Source organism: Canis aureus, chromosome 12, assembly GCF_053574225.1.
Source record: "Canis aureus isolate CA01 chromosome 12, VMU_Caureus_v.1.0, whole genome shotgun sequence".
Taxonomy (NCBI): Eukaryota; Metazoa; Chordata; class Mammalia; order Carnivora; family Canidae; genus Canis; species Canis aureus.
Window position 1 is genome coordinate 10,971,863 of NC_135622.1, and position 13,173 is coordinate 10,985,035.

Below are 13,173 nucleotides of genomic sequence, written 5' to 3' on the forward strand. Positions count from 1 at the left end.
GGAAGGATGTAAAAGCATGCTCGATTAATGGTGGGACACACAAAATGGGTGGCTATTTTGGAATGTGCTGGGTGGCAGGTGGCGGTCTAGTTACCAGCTGATAGTTGGTGTTTACCGTTGAAGGTCAGAGAGAAATGGCCCAGGAGAAAACCATGAAGACAGAAAACTCTCAGCAGATTACACTGTCCGGGTCCTGATACATAAAAAGATAAAAACAAAGAAATGTCAATCTGGATGATACCACTTCAGTCTTCCTTTTCACTAAACCCGTATTCCTCAGAACACACACACAGCCTATTTTCAGACCCTAGGGACGCCCGTAGTCGAATTCTACCTGGGGGAGACCAGCAGTGTTGAATGAGAGTTGGGGATCGGGACTTAATGCCTGCAAAAGAGAAAGAGGGGTGAGTTCTCCCCCAGGAACATGCACCTGCCAGCCAGTCCCGAGGGGATGTAGAAATTGCCGTGTGTGTCTCAATGTGAGTGAAGAAAACCCAAATACTGATGTATTACTGAAAGCAGGTGTGTGGGGCAAATTTGCAAAATCTCAAGATCGGGGAGACACACCACTGACACGGGCAGTCTCCGTGCTAAGTCCCTGCATGTCTCTGACTCCACTCCTGCGAGGCTGGATCTGCACTTGCCCGGGACTCTTTTATTTCTGGTGTAGCCTGGGGAATCAGAGAGCTTGGAGACTCTGCCACAGTTCCTCGGGCACGTTAAGAGTTCCCGCTAGAAAAAAATGACCTAGGTAAAAATAACACCGTCCCCCGCACGAAGGGGTCTACCTGTGTTTGTATGAGAACATGCGTCCCTCCTTGAGAACTCGACGGCCAGCCGGTGCGGAGGGTCCTGGTCTGGGTGCCCGTGACCTCAGGCCGCCCAGCCCTGCCTCCAGCCGAGTGTCTGCAACTGGTCATCAGGGAACTAGATGAGAGAACGCGGATGGATCATTATTTTTCACTGTTGGAAAAACACCTGAAATCTATAACCAATTAAGTCTTGCCGAGTCACTCACTATCTTAAATCTCATCGTGTGTAAATTGGCTGACTCGTAGCTTCCTGCAAGTTTAAATGGTGAACTGCCTGACAATCATTCCTGAACTTGCCCTTGCCCCTCATCCTGTGGTGAGCGCAGGCCTTCTGATGACTGACTCTGTTCCCCAGGGTCCAACGGGTCACATGTCAGCCTCTCACTCGGAAGACCCCTCCAAGTTATTAATAACTAGGTAACATATTCTGTAATTACACAAATCAGGTTTTTTGGTTTCTGTGCAGTCCATGATTTGGCCTTTTTTTTTTTTTAAGATTTTATGTACTTATTCATGAGAGATTTTATGTATTTATTCATGAAAGAAAATAAATACATTTATTTTATGTATTTATACAGAGAGAGAGGCAGAGACACAGAGGAAGAAGCAGGCTCCCTAAGTGTAGCCCAATGTGGGACTTGATCCCAGGACCCTGGGATCATGCCATGAGCCAAAGGCAGCAGATGCTCAACCACTGAGCCACCCAGGTGCCCTGTGATTTGGACTCTCATCATAAAAAAGCCATTGCTTTTTTACAAATAAGGCACATGAAACGCAGAGAGAATAAATCATTTGCCTAAGGTCACACCACTCTCAGGTGGGAGAACCGGGGTTCGAGTCCAGATCCATCAGCTCTGAATGCCATGCCCATTCTTCTGTACCTGTATATTCTTTTTTTTTTTTTTAGATTTTATTTATTTATTCATTAGAGACACAGAGAGAGGAGAGGGAGAGACACAGGTAGAGGGAGAAGCAGGCTTCTCACAGGGAGCCTGATGTGGGACTCGATCCTGGAGCCTCCAGGATCACGCCCTGAGCCAAAGGCAGATGCTCAACTGCTGAGCCACCCAGGCATCCCTGTACCTGTATGTTCTAAACTAAGGTCTCTGCACCTCTGTGACACCAACAGAGAAAATGGTTCATTCATTCACCAAATGTTGATTAAGCATCTGCTTAATCTGATGGAGGCAATGTTGTAGATCAAGGGTTGTCAAACTTTCCTAGAAAAGACCAGAAGGTAAATATTGATGGCTTCAAGGGCTATATGGTCACTCGTGATGATTCAACTCGGCCATTGTCGTGGGAAAGTAGTTGTTGACCATACATGGCTATATTCCAATAAGACCTTGTTTACAAAAACGGGCTAAGGCCGAACTGAGCTCATGAGCTGTGCCCCAGTGCTGGGCATGGGCTTACAGTGCCGAAAGAGGAAACCGGCAAAAATCCTTGTCTGTGTGAACCTTACATTCTAGAAAGGGGTAACACTTGTGTTTCCTGGCTTGTTTATCATGTAAAAACTGTCACAAAGTCTCGAAGGAGCTGAGACCTTCGGGGGAACATCACCCAGTGCTGTCCTCATGGGCAGCTCGCCTTGCACCTCTCCTGGCAGATGGTCCTATTTTCTGTCTGAGTGCATCCGGGGCCAGGGGAGCCCACCCTTCCCTGCTCCCTGTCCCTTGCAGAGACCCTCCTATTTGCCTCCTGTCAGTCTGATCCCTTCATTCCTTTAGGTGAAACCTTCATGGGCCCTCTAACGGCTCCATACAGGAGAAATAACTTACAGGTGACATGACAAGCTCTGTCCCCACCACTCAGGTGGAATCACTAGGACACAGTGCTGGCAGCTACCAAGATGGTCACCGCAGTCATACACAAACAATGAGAAACTGTGAAACCATTTCTGGAAGCCACAGAGAGAGAGCCAGTCAGGTGCTGAGACTGTGGGAGGTAGAAGACAGGGCAATTGAGACAGCAGTTGGGAAGGCTGGTAATAGTCTCTCTTCCACTACGTGACCTCAGGCAAGTCACTTCTCCTGGGTCTCAGCTTCCTCATCTGCAATGTGGAACCTGGCTGAGGTCCTCTGAGTAGTGGTGATTCTAGAATTCTTGAACAGGTAGCTCTCAGTAGACATCCTTACCACCTCACTCCTGGGTCTCTCCTAGGCCACTAACCCAGATGGCACTTCTCTTCCAGCAGTCTGCAAGATCTGCCCTTATGTCCACTCTATGTTTGACTCTATTATTCTCTCTCAAGAGCTGCTTTGCATTCCCTGAGCATGTGTTAAAGTCTATGTTACCTACGACCACCAATGGCTTCCACCAATTACACTTTTCTGTTTTGCTCCACATCTGTGAGCAGAATGTTGTTTTGGGGCCTCAGATCAGCAGTTTGTAAACTCATGATACTAAACCAGACCTCTCTCCTCCTGTCCCCACCACTTGGCTCTCAAGAGGTAACTAACTCTATTGGCTTCCAGGCCTTCTACAGGGACCAACGGGCCTCCAGGGCCACCCAACGTGGCTTGAGACTCCCCTTCTATCCCAGGGTCCCAGGCTCAGACAAGAACTCCCTGGTTCCTGGCACCCAGACCTTTGGAAGTTAAATTGTCATCTGTCCCGTTGTCTGATCAAGCAGCTCAGCAGCCCTTGACTTTATTTTTTTTTAATTTATTTTTTATTGGTGTTCAATTTGCCAACATACAGAATAACACCCAGTGCTCATCCCGCCCTTGACTTTAAACAGCAACCACAAAACAAAACTGAGGCCTCTTGGTCAGGTTTCTTGAGCTCAGCAGGTGATATGCAAATTCTGGGAAATATTGTGAAATGGGTCCATTTCCCTTCCTGTGAAAAGCTGCTTATAACAATCTGCATAAAGAAAATGAATATGGTGTCAGGCATTTGGGTAAACAAACCTGCCAGATGGGCAGGCCATCCAGCCATTGTCACGAGTTGTGTGACAGCAATCAGGTGAGCAGCCGAGTTAGGGGCTGCTGGTGGGAAGTTCCAGTCTGCCTGGAAAACAAACCTGGTGAGGGAAGAGGGAACAGTGCTTAGAGCAGTAGCATATTTGTTGTGTCAGTTCATGGAACAATTATTTATTCTTCTTAAGCCTCTTATAATTATTTCCAGAAGAGTCAGTAAATCCTAGTAAAGTGCTCGGGTTCTGGAGTCGGACCACTGGGTTTTTCTCTTGGCCCTGCTGTTTATTCACGGTATGCCTTGGGCCAGGACTCTTAATCTCCTAAAGCTTCTGTTTTCTTCTATAGAGATGGGGATGATGATGCCTACTTCCCTGGAACTGATGTAACATACAGAATAGTATCCAACATATGGCTATTAATATTACTATTTTCACTGGTTGTTCCAAAATATTAACCCAGCTGCTTAACATATAACAAGCCTTTAATAAATGTCATATGATTAAGTCATAACCTATGGGTGAGATGGTCCAGTTATAGCTTACAAAATCCCTGGTGAGAGATGAAAGATGTTATTTGCTGAATTTCCATCACTCAGCAAACCTTTATGCTCTCTGGGTTACCTCCAGCACTTCTGGAAGTTCAGAGTGTTGGAAAACATGTCATGTTTAGAATTCGGTAGAGAATATTCACACAGAAGGAGTCTCAGAGACAGTTTTTTGAGTTAACCCACAGAGTGATCAGCTGCCCACCCAAGGTCACACGGCAGGTGAACGGTAGAGCTGGGATCAGGGGCCGTTGGACTTATTTCCTTTAGGGTACACGCTTTCACTGTTGCTGTACACCTCACCTCACTGAGTACCTGGGCCACGTGACTGAATCCACTCAGGCTGTTGGTGCCAAAGCCACAGTGACCTTTGTTTAGAAGTCAGGGCTAGAACAGAGCTAGGAGGGAGCTGGGGCAAGATGGCACATTGCTCAAGAAAATGGAGAGACAGGTCCATAGGCCTTTCTCAACTTGACCTCCTCACCCCATTCCCCACACGCTACCCTTGGTCCCCTCTCCTCCTACAGCACCTGCATCTATGTACAGATGTCTGGGGACCTCAGAATCCTGACTCATCCAATCCATATGCTGTAGACTTTCCCTTCATGGAAGAACAAAGTCCCATGAAATTGCCAGGGAATCGCTTTAAGGGCAGCTTTGAAAATTTAACTACTCTATTATTTTTGCACCTTTGGCCTTAAACATTTTCCACTCTATCCTAACCAGCTGTCCCTTCTCCCTCTCTTGAGTGGTTATCCTCCCTGGAAATCCATTTGTACCTAGAGATTCTTTGCCAGCATCATCCAGTTCTCGGGGCAGCTTCTAACCTCCCCCAGCTCCTCCTGGGTGGTACCACTGGGTAGGGGTTTTGTCACTATGTAACTGCTACAGGACAAATAAACTACAGATGCCTTTTCTCCTCTAAGACTCAGCAACCTTGCTAGGGCCGTCCTGGATGGGCCTGTGGACAGAAGCAAGAACAGCCCAACAGAAGTAAAGGAGACCCAGAAAGACACTGCTCGATTTGGGGGTCAGTTTTCTAGCACTGGGATCAATTATTCCTGACAGGGCACCTGGGTGGCTCAGTGGTTGGGTGTCTGCCTTTGGCTCAGGGTGTGATTCCAGGGCCCTGGGATCGAATCCCACATCGGGCTCCCTGCATGGAGCCTGCTTCTCCCTCTGCCTATGTCTCTGCCTTTCTCTCTGTGTTCTCTCATGGATAAATAAAAAGAAAAATAAAATTATTCTTGACAAAAAGCTACTATTGGAGAAGCAGGTCTCTTTGGTTGAATATCCAGCTTTGTAAGCAGTGCTGTCCTCTTCTTATGTATGAACTCTAGTGTTAATCATTAAAAGGCTTAAGAGGATTTTTTCCACAATTTTCCAGACAAGACTCTTCCCCCCAGTATGCATCTTTCAAACATGGATTGAAAGCCTTACATGTAAGGAGCACTGTGCTGAGAGCAGAGGCCAGAGACCGTGAAGTACGGTTCTGTCCTGATTATCTCTTCCAACTGCTCCCTCCCAGATGAATTTCAAGGCAGTGGAGAAGTACAGGGATAGATGTGTGCATGAGGCACTGTGCAGGACCCCACAAGGGCACTAGCCTCACCTGGGAATGGGGTATGGGGGTAATGCCCTAAAGAGCACGGTAAGTGGAGGAAGGGGAACACAGGAGGCAGAGGGGCCTGCTAGCCCATGGAGGATGTGCAGGGAGTGGCCTGGGCCAGCAGTGCTGGAGCAGGAGGCTGGAGCGGGAGGCCGGGAGGAGGCTGACAGACAAGGCAGGTCTTAGAGAGTCCTGTCAGCTACTTCAAGACAAAAGGCACACTCGTTGATTTAGCCTGTAATTTATTATAATTTAAATATTTATATTTAAAAATATTTATTTTGGGGCACCTGGATGGCTCAGTCAGTGAAGCATCTGCCTTCAACTCAAGTCATGATCCCAAGGTGTTGGATCCAGCCCCTCAGGATCGGGCTCCCTGCTCAACCGGGGGTCCACTTCTCCCTCTCCCTCTGTCCCTCCCTCTGCTTGTGCTCTCTCTCTCTCTGTCAAATAAATAAATAAAATCTTAAAATTGATTTATTTTAATAATTTATAATATCTATGCAACGAGAGACAGAATACATTTCTTTCTCTTCTTTTTTTTTTTTTTAAGAGTGAGAGCATGCATGTGTGCACATACATGTATGTGCAAGGTGGGCTGTAGGCAGATGGAGAGGGAGAGAATCTGAATCCGGCTCCAGATTCTGTGCTGAGTGGGGAGTGTGATTCAGGGTCCAATCTCATGACCCCGAGATGATGACCTGAGCTGAATCAAAAGTCAGACACCCAACCAACTGAGCCACCCAAATATAAAAATGTAGAATGAATCTAAAATTCTCTCTCCTGGGATCCCTGGGTGGCGCAGCAGTTTGGCGCCTGCCTTTGGCCCAGGGCGCGATCCTGGAGACCCGGGATCGAATCCCACGTCGGGCTCCCGGTGCATGGAGCCTGCTTCTCCCTCTGCCTATGTCTCTGCCTCTCTCTCTCTCTGTGTGTGTGTGACTATCATAAATAAATAAATAATTAAAAAAAATAAAAAATAAAATTCTCTCTCCTTTCCCACCTCCCTGTGCCTGATCCTTCTCCACAAAGGAAATAAAAACGGATTACAAGGTATCTTTCCAAGGAAAACAATGCATACACTATAATATTTGAATATATATATATATATGCGTACGCTTTCTCATTAACACCAATGATTTTGTACAATGTTTATTGTTCTGCACTTTGATTCTTTTTTAAAAATATTTATTTATTTATTTGAGAGAAAGATGGAGAGAGAGCATGAGGAAGGGGAGAGGCAGGAGGAGAAGGAGAAGCAGGCTCCCCATGGAGCAGAGAGCTCCATGTGAGGCTGAATCCCAGGACCCTGAAATCATGACCTGAGCTGAAGGCAGATGCTTCACCAACAGAGCCCCCCAGGCACCCCTGCACTTTGATGTTTTTAGGTGTTTTTTTTTTTTTCATCTTATATCTTAGCAACCTCCCTGAATCCAGATATGCAGCTGTAAGACATTGGCTTTACCAACTGTAGATTTCTCCAATCATGTACTTAAAGTCCACTCTGCTGGCAGAGTTGCATTGTTTTTGTCTATCACAAACATTGCTATAATGAACATTTTGGTTGTGTCCATTCCACAAATACTTATTGAGCATTTCTGTACACTAGGCACAGTTCTAGGAACCCAGGATATGCTAGTGACAGACGTGGGTGTTCTTTGTTCCCAAAGTCAATGGGAAAATTGCTGGACTAAAGTAAATGTGCAGTTTTAGTTTTGATAAATATTTTCAGAATGTCTGCTAAAATTGCTGCAGGGGCACCTGCGTGGCTCTGTGGGTTAAGCATCTGACTCTTGGTTTTGGCTCAGGTCATGATCTCAGGGTTATGAGATTGAGCCCCCTGTCAGGCTCCTTGCTCAGAGAAGAGTCTGTTGGAGATTCTCTCTCCCTCTGCCTGACCCTCAATCATTCTCTCTCTCTCTCTCTCTCTCTCTCTAATGAATCAATAAATTGTTATAAATAAATAAATGAATAAAATGGTTGCAGAAATCAATATGCCCTCTCAAACCTATGCAAATTGTCAGCTTTTCCACCCTGGCTGACAAGGACTGAATGTTCTCAAACTTTAAAAATGTTGTCAATCTGATGTGTGAAAAATGTCTTGCACGTGAGGAGTGAAACCAAGCATTTTTTCTTGCTTACTGACCACGTGTATATTTTTTCTGTGACACACATTCCTGTTTATTGGGCGTTTCTTCCATGGAATGATGATATACAGATTTGTACTTGTTCCTTGGAAACTAAGGAACTTTGTCCCTCATGGTGTGTTTCAAGTATCTTTTCCAGGCAATCTTTTGTCTTTGGGGTATTTTTTGCAACACTTCCTGGTGGAGTTCAAGTTGAGTCTTGAAGGATGAGTAATAATAATCACTGACTACTCATGTCCAGGGCTCAAGTGCCAAGCATGCTTCAAAGTGTTTACTATGTATCAACTCATTTAATTTTTACAGGTGAGATTATTATGATATAGAAGTGCAGAATTCAGTCTGTCCAGGTCCTCAGAGCTGCTGAGGGGCACAGACAGGATGAAGAGCTGTTTGCCAGGTAGCCTAGGAGAGGCTGCAAAGGCATGGAGCTGTGAGACAACCCAAAATATCAGGGGAAGTCCAAGAAAATATGTTTTGTATACAGATAGGCTGTTTGTGAAGAATGGGGGAGATAAAACTGGAGCAGCCCCCGGGCACACTGCATGCCTTCCTGACAGCTATGCTGCCCTCTGTTCTCTACCTGGGGTGGAGGCTCCTTGAACTCAGGAGCCATGTGCAGACCGTGTCCAGGCAGATGGGAGCCAATGCAGATGCCCATCATTGTGCCTGTTACAGGGCGGTGTGAGGTGAGGTATTTTACAGGCCAAAAGGTCACAGACTCCCTCCAAAAGTAGATACAAGTGATTTTGGATGATCTGTCCTCCTGTCATTAACGTACTTATGCCCTTCCACCATGGAGGCAACACTGAGCCCTATGGGATGGGTAGAAGATTCTGGAATAACCACATATGCATTCAGTTCCTTTCTAACAGTGCTCAGCTCACTTCCAACTTGGCAGGGCTTGACAGCCTTCTCATAGGCTTCTCATTGTTGGGGCAGGAACTGTAGAAATATTGGCTTCAGAAGCAGTATAGTAAGGGAGAAAGCATCCTGGATAAGGAGCCTAATGTTGCAAAATTGCAACATCTTCCAGTCCTGAGGATGGCGGGCCCTGCTCTCCTACCCCTCTGCTCATGGCAGATGTGGTTAATCAATCATGCACTCTTGCCTTCTGAACTCGGATATAGCCTCAGACTCCTCAAAATGGTGGCCCCCGGGAGCCTGCCCTGTTAATTGTGCTTGGTTCCTCAAACATAACATATTCATTATCCCCAACCTGACGGTTTCAAGCAGCCTATCTCGAGTCAGACATGCCTGGGTTTAAATTCTGGCTATGTGACCCTGAGCAGCGGCCTCTGCCTCTCTCAGCCACCGCTCCACCCTCATGACATTCCCCACAGAGTATGTAAAAAGTCAAATATGGATAGTATGCCTTGAGAGCTCCTTGAAAAATGCAAAAATTCAGGTCTAGTGTCAAATCTGAGAAGTCACTTAAAATCTCTGGACTACTTCTAGTTTCCTTCCAAGAGAAATCAGAGGAAAAGATTAGACCATCTCTGGAGTTGCTTCCAATTCACTTAGTGGGACTGGGCTATTTCCCCCTCACCCATTCACTGATTCCTTCGGAGACTTTTTCCTGAGTGCTACGTTGGGTTGGGCAGGCACTGTTCTAGGCTCTGAGGCAGAGGCCTGTCTTCTAGAAGCTTACATTCTAGCCAGTGGAAGTACCATAAAGAAAATTCAGAGTGGGTGACTAGAGAGGGAGTGCCTGGAGCAGATCCCTGGGCCATGATTCTCTCGAGAAAGGAACCTGTCAAGAGAGCCAAGGCTGGGGGGGTCAGCCCTTTGCCCAATCAAAACACTTGGGAAATATAAGATTGAATGGCTGCCAGTCCTTCCCCCCCACCGCGCCCCTCCCCCCCCAAGCCATCTGGGAGTCAGAACTTCTCTGGAGAGGACCTTGGGTGGCCCTATTAATTCAGAATTGGACACGACCATATCACACACATATGTCCAGCATCCTTTCCCCTTGTTAGATTCTTCTTTGAAATGGGGTGGTCTGCCTGACTTCCAACTGTGAAGCCACGGGCTTCTGCTCACTCATGTTGCTCAGGAGCCGAAGAGGCTATGGCTCTTGGGCTGGGAAGGGGTAGAGATCCTTTAGGTTCATCCTACTGTCCCTCCCCTTAGGTGGCCAAGCATCACAATGAGCAATGGGCATGCCAAGTGCTGTCTTCTTCATTGTCTCTGTGACAGCAAGGTGGTTTTCTCCCCCACCTACCCATATCAGTAACTTAGTGCACTGTTCTAAGCTAGCAGCATGTTCTGCTACCAAGAATTAGGAGCCCATCAGAAGAGATGGAATAGAAGACAGGAGGACCCAGGTCCAGAGACAGCTGGGCCATATTGCTGTGTTGCACAATGCAAGGGGTCACCATTTGTCATGTATTCTATTGAAATGGCTTCTGCTGGGGTTGGGTGTCATGACGGCCCTGGGGTGGCCTTGAGAATGTGAAGGAATGAAAAGACAGGGGTGGAGAGGAAACTTCTTTGATCATATAATTACCCCAATTTTTATAAGGGGTATGTGTGTTTGTGTGGGTCCGGGAAGGGGAGTGGGGTAGGGAACTGGGGTGGGCCAATGCTCAGACCCTAAATCCATTTACATGAAAAGTTGCAAGAAAAGAAATGGGAAAGAGCCTCCTGGATCCTAATATTCAGGGCTTACAGAAAACAAGGGAGAGGAGAGTTATGGTTTCCAATTTAGAAGTCTGCATGATGTGAGGCAGTCTCCTCAGGGCACTGCTGACAACAGGAGACCGCAAAGCACTTTTCTGGCTGTGGGCAGCTGTCATAAAGCCTTCAGAGGGGGCCACTGCAGGCACTTGACAGGAAGGACTTCCAGCCCTGACAGGAGGCCTGGCAGGAGGGGCTTAAAAATGCCACCAAGATTATCAAACCACAAATAACCAAAGTGAGGAGAAAAGAGAAGGCACAGATTTTCATCCGAACTGGCCAAGCATCCTGCGGGAGCTTCGGATTGCTGGAGGGGAGGGTACTTGCAAGCAGTCTGTAGGCAAGCAGGGCCAAGGGACAAAATTCAAACATAAAAGGGAGTCTGATCTGGGAACCCAGAGAGAGCAAGCATTAATGGGTTCATAGCAGGACTCTTTATACTTATTGAGTATCTATCATATGCCAGGAACCATTTTAAGCAACTTAGCTTGGTTATCTCATTCAAGTTCTACATCAACTCTGTGAAGCTAGGGTCCCTGTTTTTAACAGATTAGAAAATCAAGGTGCAGGTGGGTTAAGCAACTTGCCCAGAGCTTCTCAGCTAACCAAGAGTGAGCTCTTGCTCAATAAATACGAGATAACTGAATGGATAAAAGAATGAGAAACAGGAGCACTTGGGTGTCTCAGTTGGTTAAGCGTCTGCCTTTGGCTCAGGTCATGATCTCAGGGTCCTGAAATCAGCCCGAGTCAGGCTCCCCGCTCAGTGGGGAGTCTGTCTCCCTCTTCCTTGGGTCCTCCCCACTTCATGCTTCTTTTTCTAAAATAAATAAGTAAAATCTTTAAAAAAAAAAAAAAGAATGAGAAACAAATTTCTCTTCCACATGAAATATTTTAAGAGGGTACTAGATCCTTGGGCATGGCTTATCAGTATTTTGTTCATCATGGTATTTGACAAAATCTTTTAAACTCTTATAAAGAAAGTAGGAACTAAAGGTGAGAGAGAGTATAGTTGGTGGGATTTGTTGACCAATGACTATGTCCCTAAGAAGGCCTCCAATGGTATTCTCCTTCCATGCCTCTCTTTGGTCGAATGTTCTTTTAATTTCAGATTCAGAATGACCTAAACTGGGACAGTTGAGTGAAGTGTGGAAGGACAGAATGAGAATTCCCAGAAGTGATTGGGACAACCAATCAAACGAACTGGGTGATTGAATAAGGATGAAAGTAAAGCCCTGCCCCTGAGGCTCAATAAGTTAACTGCCCTGTTAAAATCTGGGAGTAGACTCCCCAGAGGCTTTGATGAAGCCCTGAGGATAGGAGAGGACTCCACCCTTGATCTGAATTGCCCGCAGGCCTGGCTCCTTAAGTCCTGAGGGTAATCTGGGGTTGCATGGACAAATGTACAGTAACTGAGAAGGAGATCCTGTAGTATTTCACACTGGTGGGACCCCAATGGGAGTAGGTTGGTTTTAAGCACATTTTCTGAGGGACACTGAGCATGCCCAGACAAGCGGGTTTAGGACGATCTTTGCAAACCATTTCACATTCCGAATTTACAAGGCTGCTGGGGATGCTTACCAGAGAAGCCTGAAATCTGGGGACATATGGAATATCTATCTACAGTTATTTGAAGAACTTAGCCAATGAACTCCAAAAGGTCAATGGGGTAAAAATTGTAGTGGGGCAGACCTTCGTCGTGTGGAGACTTACCATGAAGATTTTTGTCTTTGAAATATCTGAATTATGCAATGGCTTTTGGTCTCAATTTCTTCTTCTGTGAAGCAGGTTCAATAAGAGTAACTCTTTTAACAGGATGTTATAGAAAGAAACTGAAATGTGCATATAAAGTGCACAGCCCAGTGCCTGATACACAGGGACCATTAGAAAGCTGGTATTTATCTTACTTTATAATGATTTATACTCAGAGCTGCCCTATAGTGGAACAGAATGCTGTTAGGGCAGTGGAACACAGTCAGAGGCTGTGAGCACGCTTCTTGCCAGTGATCACGCCTAAGTGTTCACACAGGTGGTATGCAAGGGATTCCATCACTGCACTAGAGTCGGTGGTCTCCAACGTCTCCTTTCTCCCACCTTCACTTCAAGGAACCAGTCTCATTCATCCTCAGCCTGAGTCTCAGTCTCCATGATTTGGGTAAGTCTGACCCCACCTCCCAGACCCAGAGGACGGTGTGAGATCAAGGCTTGGTCAGTGTGTCCCTTCCCTGGTCATGGTGATCTGTTCAGGGACATGCCTGTTACCCAAGCCAGCCCAACGACAGCTTCAGGATGGGGCTGAAGCTGCTGCAAGAAAAAAGGCTTCTTGCTAACCATAAGCCTGGAGATCTTGGTGGCATTATTTGAGAAAGAGATCAAGAGAGAGAAAAGGGAATTTGAGAGATGGAGAGAAACAAATTCCTAAGAACATTCTGTTAACAACCACATCCAGCTATTCCTGAAACCC

At 46.4% G+C, this 13,173-nt stretch overlaps 1 long non-coding RNA gene across 10 annotated transcripts in view; it reads right to left on the reverse strand.

Moving 5' to 3' along the window:
* The window catches only part of LOC144280561 (uncharacterized), an 81,244-nt gene that overhangs the window by 30,957 nt on the left and 37,114 nt on the right, over nt 1-13,173 (reverse strand). For 4 of the 10 annotated variants that reach the window (XR_013348976.1, XR_013348975.1, XR_013348982.1 and 1 more), the window contains exons 2-4: nt 789-927; nt 335-385; nt 116-193 (exon numbers count right to left, since the gene is read on the reverse strand). This is a non-coding gene — a long non-coding RNA (uncharacterized LOC144280561). Of the gene's footprint in view, nt 1-94; nt 194-334; nt 386-788; nt 928-13,173 lie in introns of all 10 variants that reach the window. The other 6 variants (XR_013348980.1, XR_013348978.1, XR_013348974.1 and 3 more) reach the window with 3 other exon arrangements.